The sequence below is a fragment of the Microcebus murinus genome, chromosome 3, assembly GCF_040939455.1.
Source record: "Microcebus murinus isolate Inina chromosome 3, M.murinus_Inina_mat1.0, whole genome shotgun sequence".
In the NCBI taxonomy this organism is placed as follows: Eukaryota; Metazoa; Chordata; class Mammalia; order Primates; family Cheirogaleidae; genus Microcebus; species Microcebus murinus.
In genome coordinates, this window is record NC_134106.1 from 87,080,832 (window position 1) to 87,089,433 (window position 8,602).

At 48.9% G+C, this 8,602-nt stretch overlaps 1 pseudogene; it reads right to left on the reverse strand.

Moving 5' to 3' along the window:
- Positions 1-7,147: 7,147 nt before the first annotated feature.
- On the reverse strand, positions 7,148-8,088 carry LOC142869940 (RNA-binding motif protein, X-linked 2-like; annotated as a pseudogene).
- Between the last annotated feature and the right edge of the window lie 514 nt (positions 8,089-8,602).

Sequence of the window (8,602 nt, forward strand, 5' to 3'; positions counted from 1 at the left end):
AGAACATCCTACAATCGGCCGGTCGTGGTGGCTCATGCCTGTAATCCTAGGTGGATTGCTTGAGGTCAGGAGTTTGAAACCAGCCTGAGCCAAGAGCAAGACCCTGTCTCTACTCTAAATAGAAAGAAATTAATTGGCTAATTTTTTCTATGTTATTTGGCCAGGCATGGTGGTGCATGCCTGTAGTCCTAGCTACTCGGGAGGCTGAGGCAGAAGGATTGCTTGAGCCCAGGAGATTGAGGTTGCTGTGAGCTAGGCTCATGCCACAGCACTCAGTCTTGCTGTGTTGCCCAGGCTAGGTTGTCTCAAAAAAACCCACAACTACTTCTGGGGTGTTGAGTGCTGGGGATAGCTCCTGCAAAACACAGCCACAATAACATACTGTAAAATCCCTGCATGACCTAAGCCTACTAAGGTGACTTTTCAATGATCAGGAATGTTTGGAAGGGGGAACCGTGTTCCTTTGATCATTCAAGGCTGACAGAATGTGCTCAACTAAGGGCCCTTGAGTGAGGACTTTGATCCACCTTGAGTGGGACGAGGCTGTCTGGCTTAAACACTGAATTCGTGGCCCCTGCTGCTCTCCTCGATAAGCACTTTGTGCCCTCCTTTGGGGAGATGGAAGTGGGGAAGAGAGGGTTGCAGAGCTGCTTGGCCTCAGGAGGGCAGGGCAGGTGACTCACAGTTCTGGTGGCAGAACTCTAGGCAGCCCATGCTCCTAGGTCTGTAGGCTCTGGACTCGTCCAATGGCTCTGCCCTTTTTCTGAGCTGATCCTGTGATCTTAGACTTAAGACAGGAACGTCTTTGCCATGGGACTCTTACCTTGCAAAACCTTAGACCTACTTTTACCATCAGTACAGGCCAGGCAGTATGTGGCCGGCCGGGCAGGTGCTGCAGGCTGGGGAGCTGGTCTTCCGCTCTCAGGAGGGGGCGAGGGCCAGCCCGCACTGGCAGAGACGCCCCCCCCCCATAGCTCCTGAATGTCCACCACCTGCGAAGTGAGTGGGCAGCACTTCTCCTGACTGCTTAAAGATAGATGGCATCCTGAAACTGAGAAGGGTTGGCCCCATTCCCTACAGAGAATAAATTTGATTTTCTAAAAAAACCGTTAGCCCTTAGTGGCCTTCCCTTGACACTCATCCCTCGTAGGTCTTAGGAAACATCCCACCCATGCCAGCTTATGTCTTGGTCTTAATTCCATGTTTACTTTGCCCTGACCTATAATCACATCAGATGTGATGCAAGCCACACCCATGGAGATCGTACCTGCCCCCTGATTCTTCTCTCCTGGCAACAGAACAAAGCTGTTTCATGAAGGAAGTGGTGTCTAATGTTTACATGGAACTTCTCAGACGTATAAGACCTTAGGGACATTGGTGAAGGCCTTGAATTGTTCAGATGTCCCTGAGCTATAGTGATGGGGTTCTTTCTGTACTGAGTGTCACAGGATGTTGCCAAGGAGAATAGAGCAAGGGACATGCTATAGTGACTGGGTTGTTACAGGTTCACTTGTTGGATAGGTTATCAGATGAGAGTCACCTGGGCTTTGTCTCACTTGTGAGCCCACCCCAGTAACGCAGGGAAAGAAAGCCAGGTTCCCGTCAACTCTTTTCTCTCCTCCCAAACCTTGGTGCCTAACCTGAAGTGTCCGGGTCAAGTCTGGCCTTCCAACCTCCGAAGTCGGAGGGATGAAGCCAGGGCTGTCTTGTGTCACCGCATGTGCCCAACATGCCTGCCACCTCTCTTGGGAGTCCCCTTACCATATGTTAAAGGCTTCCTGCATTTGCTGGAGAGTTCCCTGCTCTGGGACTCCTGCCCGGCCACTCCCACCTCACCTTGAACAGGAGGGCGTGTGTGTGTGTGTGTGTGTGTGTGTGTGTGTGTGTGTGTCGGGGGCTGGCCTGTCCAGGTGTTATGGCTTCTGCTCTCAGACATCTGTGTGCTCCTTGTCAGCAGTGTTGCCACCTTGTTTGAGGGCAAGGAAAGGACGATGCCAGAGTCACCGGGTAACAGGAGGCGTTTCTAGAGTGTCGCATGCAGGCACTGGGGAGAGGCTACATGCAGCCGTCTGCTGCTGACCTGTCTCCAGATGACACCTCTGGGACAGTCTTGGCCTTGGAGCCACCTTGTCTGAACTGAGTCTGGGGCGTGTGTCCCCGGATACAGCGTAGTGGGGAGAGGCAGAGTCCTGGTGGGGCCCTGGTGTACAGCAGGCTGTCTCCTGCCACATAACAGCAGGAAACCCAGGACAACAAGTACTGAGTCATGTGCCTGGATGTGAGCTTCCATAGTCTGGTTTGAGTTCTTGGTTATTCAAATATTTGGGGGTATAGGAAGACTAAAGAGGGCTGGAGCTAGGTGTTTCCCATCCTCAGGTCTGTTAGATTTGGTAGCTGGTGATCCTTAAGGGGAGAACTCTGGGCATTGCAGAAGTTTGTCTTGCCTGCTGGAGGAATGAGACTTCGCTCCCATCGTCGTGAGACTAGGTGGGGTTCCTAGAAGTAAAATCATCAGGGTTCCTAGTGGTAAGGCTTGGGTAAAACTGGGGGACAGAGGTTCTTATTTGTCAGTTTTATTTTGTCATTTGTCCAAACATCTGGACTCCCTCAATCCCTGGAATAAGTATTTTCCCCACATTTTTGGATATATGTATGGGAGACAATTTTTTAAGACAAATGTTTTCCTGCTTTGGTTACCTTTCTTTCCCCTTCAAAAGGAATTAGCTTTCTCCTTCAAAAGTAATTAGAACTGCTTTGTAAAGATGCTTCTTGATATTTTACTTTCGTTCCTTTCCCCCAACCATTCCAATTTCTCACCACTCCTTCAGAAAGGATAACCCTTCTCTCCACACCCCCTCCCCATCCCTGTCCTAGGCTCCCTTCCCTTCCATCATTATCTTCATTAGCTTATGATATTTGCTGCCGAGATGTTATAACAAGGACTCATGTATATAAGCCATTTCTTGATCCATTTAAAAGGAATTGTACATTGTGTAGAAGAGAACATGAAAAACAGGGAAAAAAGCCCTAGCCATGGATCTGTGAAACTGCTATGTCATTTTGTAAGCTGTCCGTTTGTGTATGATCCGTGCAAAAGGGTTTCTGGGGAAAGGGTTAACGGTAGGGAGGCAGGGATGGTGGAGAGGTGAGTAGGGAAGTGGGCCATGCCCAGCACACAGACTGGCAGCTGCTCCAACCCAATCCCTCCTTAGAGATGCCACCTCCCCCACCACCCACCCCTAACTTGTGCTTTGCCTCCCCACCCTGGAGTAGTCCCTCTGGGTCACCAGCACTGTCTTGGCAGAGCCCACTCCCTACCCTAACCTGCCCACCCTCCCTACCCCCCAGCATTAGGTTGATACTGTGGGGAAGTGCTGGGGGTGGGAGGCAGCGGAGGAATGGGGGCAGTTCCTGAGAGCATCGAAACCAAGTAGTATTATGAAGTGTAACTGTATTTGCACTTTTTTTCCCTGATTGTATTATCACATACACAATATACCCATATAACAAAAAGGCCACCCTTTTTTGGTGGCTAAACATAGCAAATCCTACTTCAGCCATCTATGTATACAACCGGTGGCATTCAATTCAATGTTGTGCACCCATCACTGCTAACTTGTTCATTCCACGAATACCATTAACTGATTTCCCTCCCTGAGCCCCTGGTCACTTCTAGTCTCTACATTTGCCTACTCTGGACACGTTATAAATGGATCACATTTGTCCTTTCTGTCTAGCTTATTTCACTTTGCATCATGTTCTCAGGGTTTATTGATGTCTCATGAGCAAGAACCTCATTCCTTGTGAACTGTCTAGTGGTTATTCAGGCATCCAATCTTCAAATCTCCATCCCTTGGCATAGTGATACTTAGCTGGCAATGCCACACTTTGAAACAGTACCGTGATGAACACTGGCATGTGAATGTTTGCTTGACTTCCTGTCTTCAATTCTTGTGGGTGAACCTAACAGTGGAATTTCTGGGTTACATGGGTATTGTATGTCTAGGTTTGAGCCATTGCCAAACCAGGAACTGCTTATGGAGGTGGTTCAATCTAGATGACTTTCTTCTGGGGTCTAGTTGGGAGCATAAACCTGCTGTCAGATCTATGCTTGATGTGGTGGTTATGTGACTGAAATTAAGCTGTGGGGGAAGGTCATACCTGCTTCAGTCCCTGGATAATGAAGCCCACATACCCCCAACTCCCTCACCCGGATTCTGCACATCCATCCTGACCTCAAGGGCAACTCTGGACCATCAGGTAGTGCTTGAGAGTCAATGAACAGCTTAGATACCCTAAGGATCAGTCAGACTTGGGACAGTTTGCAAATAGATAGGAATGCTTACATAAAGATCTGCCCATTGGCAAAGACTAGAGAACAGGGTGAATCTCTTCAATGATGCTTGTTAGACTTCCTGCTGTGCACTAAACCAGTTGAGAAACCAAGAAGGTGCCCAGTTTCTCCAGAGTTCAGAGGCTTCTGGGCTCCTTGAGTTCACTAATGCCTGTCGCGGTGATTGCTGGAACCTCCCGGGCCTTGGGGGTAGAAGACCCAAGTGAGCATGGACCTTCTGTTAGTAGAAGGTTCCAAAGGGCTTGCATCTCCCGCTCAGGTGTCCTTTCCAGTGACTAGCTGCTTACAGGGTTTATCTTCCTCAACTGCAGAGGTCAGAGGGGCATGGACCTAAAGCAGTCCTTATAGATGGAGCTCTGCCCTTGACCACTTCTCAGGGGAGACTGACAGTCTGGATCCCAGCAAGGTGGGGAGTCACCTTCAGCTTGATCCCTCTGTCTTGCCTGGTGAGAAACACGCCCGGACAGAGTTGTGAATCGCTGCAGTGTTGCTGAGCAAGATAAACTGACAGTGACCTTGGGCAGCTACTGGTAAAGAGGTGGGATGTCCCAGACGACGGAGCTGGTGGGAAACAAGCTTGCCTCCCTTAAGGACCTTCTTGGGTTAGGAAGCTGTGTGCTCATCTGAGGACAAAGTCGCCTATGAGGATTGGCTGTGTAGAGTCGGACAGGTTCAAGTGGCCCGGTGCCTTGCTCTTCGCATTGCTGGGTGTATGCCATCACACTCCCCCACCCCCACCTTCACCCCGGAGGTGGCTTGGGTTGCAGGTCTGTTCTACATGTATTGTGCCCAGACCCCACGCTCCCCAGTCCCCACTCTGTCAGCTCTGTCCCTAGGAGCCCGCAGTGGGCGGGTGCACGTCAGCAGGGATGCTCAATTCAGGGGCCGAGTTGGGGGAGCACTGAGCAGGGTCCCCCACCCAAACGGTGTGAGGAAATGTCCAGGGAAGGCCATCTGGAGGAGAGTCCTGAATTAAAGAACGCATTTCAGGACAGATTGGGAGTTGCTCACGGGTCAGATTAGGCTGGTAAAGCACAGGCAGGGAGGTGTGTTCGAGAATGTTCCTGTGTTTCCCACCCCAGCCCCAGCCTGAGCCTGTCTCTCTGCCAGCCCCGTGCCCCTCCTCTGCACACCAGGGCACACTCCTAGTCCAGCTTGTTGGGATAATCCACGATCTATTTATGTAAACACATTTTAACTTCAGATAAGGAAATTGATGTTTTTCCTAAGCAATGACATGTTTTGGAGAGCTTTCTTATAGTTAAATGCATATTCCAAAGCTATTAGAGGTTGTAGCACAATTGTTGACAGAAGAACCCAACTGGTTCTTTGTTCTTCTTAGTCAAATGTTTCTTTTCTTGCCTTCTATCTTCTGTGACTTATGTCTGCTTCCACTTTGATTTGAGATGGCGCCATTCCTTCTCCTACACGTCTTAAACCCCAGGGGAAGCTGAGATTATGGACCTGGGGACAGTGACTGACATGAGTCTACCCCTCGGGCAGGCTGACATTGCTGAGGCCAAATGGGTTGTAAAAGGCTGACAGAATTCTGTGTTGGGAGGTGTCTTGCTGTGGCTCCCAAGCCCTCCAGAGGTCCCAGGCCCTCCCCACCCCTGTGAGCCACCCATGGAAGAGAGAACATGGTCCTGCAGGAGAAGGCTATCAGGCCAGACTCAGTCTGTTCCCACTGGACAGCGCCCATGCTGTGGTGGGTTTTTGTTTGTTTTTTTCTTTTTATTGTTTTTATTTATTTATTTATTTATTTTTATACAATACACATGGAAAGAGAAGCTATGGTGGCTTTTAAATAATCTGAATAGACCCCTGCCCATTTAAAAACCCTTTAAAGTTCAGATTTCTTTAATCTCATATTTTTTTCTCTGACAACCACACCACTTTAAAGTGTTGAATCTAAATGTTCAAATATAAATAAAGCAGTGAAGAACTTCCCGGTTTGAACCTCCGAGATCAGCTCAGCTTAGCTGTGCTGTGGGGGCCCAGAGCCATGCAGGCCTGAAGTCTTCCAAAAGTCACTGTCATGGGGGAAGAAGTAGAGGGATTGTTTCTAGATTTAAAAAGATTGCAGTTGGCCGGGCGCGGTGGCTCACGCCTATAATCCTAGCACTCTGGGAGGCCAAGGCGGGAGGATCGCTCGAGGTCAGGAGTTCCAGACCAGCCTGAGGAAGAGTGAGATCCTGTCTCTACTATAAATAGAAAGAAATTAATTGGCCAATTAAAAATATATATATCCTAACCAGTTACTGACTAAAAAAAAAAATAAAAAAAAAAAATATATATAGAAAAAATTAGCCGGGCATGGCTAAAATGTCAGCTACCCCAAATCAAATCGGGGCGATTGAAATGCCAGACCGGGTGCATGAAATATCAACTGATTTCATTACTGCAAGCTTCTTGAGGAAGACTTCGGAGTGGACACCGGATGGTATTTAACAACAAATTTATTTTAGCATATTATCGGGGTACAAGTGTTAAGGTTACATATATTGCCCATGGGCCCCTTCCCCCGTGAGTAAGAGCTTCAAGTGTGTCCATCCCCCACACATTGCACATTTTACCCGTTCTGGTTGCATATACCCATTCCCTCTTCCCCCGCCCAACGAATTGTGGCTATGTGGCTGTTGAAACTATAGCCCTCTCAATGACTCTAACATTCAAGAGATTAAAAGAATTCAGCCCCAGAGGTTTTATACACAAAAATAGGAACAACATAACTGAATTTGACTGCATTTCAAAACAGTTCACTTCCAAATCTACTGAGCAGCTGAACAGGCTTCAGTGCTGCCTGTGGTCCCCGGGGTTCGAGGAGTCCCGCTCCGGGGAGTGCCAGGCCCTTTTATGCTTGTGGGACCTGTCATGGCTCCTCCTTCTATGACTACGCCCTTCAGAACGCCTGTTCCAGCCAGATTGTGTGTCTGAGCTTCGCCCTCTGTCCCTATCCCTGTTCTTTTCTTCTCTTGCCTCCCTGCTGCTTGAGGACTTGTGGTCATGTTTGGGTTTCTCCTCTGGCTCCCTCTCCAGGTCCTGGGCTCCAACATGCCAGGTGGTCCTGGCCTCAGGGGAGGCCGAGTAGCGCTTCCCGCCCTCCTTGAACTCCAGCAAGAACTCTGAGAGAGTTCAGAAGCCACTGTGCTGCTTAGGGTCATCCCTCTCCTTTATTGCCTTGCTTCCAGGTGATGAAGAGGACGGCTGCTCAGCCTCTACTGCCCGGTCGGTCTTCTCCTTTTCTTTTTTTTGTGGGTTTGTCATCATCAGAGCCCTAAGACAAAGTCAGTGAGGGGGTACGAGCCCCACAGCCCTTCTCTTTTTTTTTTTTATTTGCAATGATTTTATTATGAACTTTTATTATGAGCTTTTCAAAAGTCACACTTTTAATCCGCCTCTACTACTTTTTCCCTCCAAGAATTCAACCAAAGCTATACAAAGTAGAAATTTATAAATATACATTGAGAATTATGCAGTTTTTACACAACAATGGGCCGGTCAATGTTTCAAGTTGTCTAACTCTTTCCCAGTGGCTCCCATCCAGAACTGGCAGCAGTGCAACCTCTGAAAGTTCAGCAGCAGAAAAGGCAACCCTTTTCCCAATCTCGTGGCACTGGGGCCTGCAGCAGGTGCTGGTGTGGGGTAATGACGAGGAGTGAGGACCTGCAGAACACATTGATTGGGATGACCGCTCCCAGAAGCGATGAGAACGGCAGGCCGGGTTCAGCCATGGCTTGAACCTGGGACTGTATTTAAACTCGCCAGGCCAAGAACTGCCAAGGGCTGAATCACAAACTCCGAAGGGTTGGCACAGATTCAGTCTAATTTGGGGAATCCAGTTTGTTCATTATTGTCCCCTCTCTAGTTCCGGGCAAAGGGACAGAGTGTCCCAGAGAACAGTGATGCTAGGGGGACACACAGCCTGCTGGCAAGCCCCCAAGTTTCTCGAGTTTTCACATTCACCAAGAGAATGGACACTTATGAGATGACTATAATTAAAATGGCCCTTAGGGTTCTAAGGCAGGGAACAGCGTGTTTATCCAGTGGTAACTTCCAGGTGTTTACAGGCATCTTTCTTCCTTCCAAGATCAAAGGATATCAGCCTGCCCAGCATCTTCCTTCAAAACTTCTTTTCTGGTGTGTTGAGCACATCCATCATGAAGCCATCTTTCCCCAGGACGCAGAGGTTGAGCAGATTCAGATCTGCTTCCTGGAGAACACCTCAGCCTAGACTGCGGGCTTCTC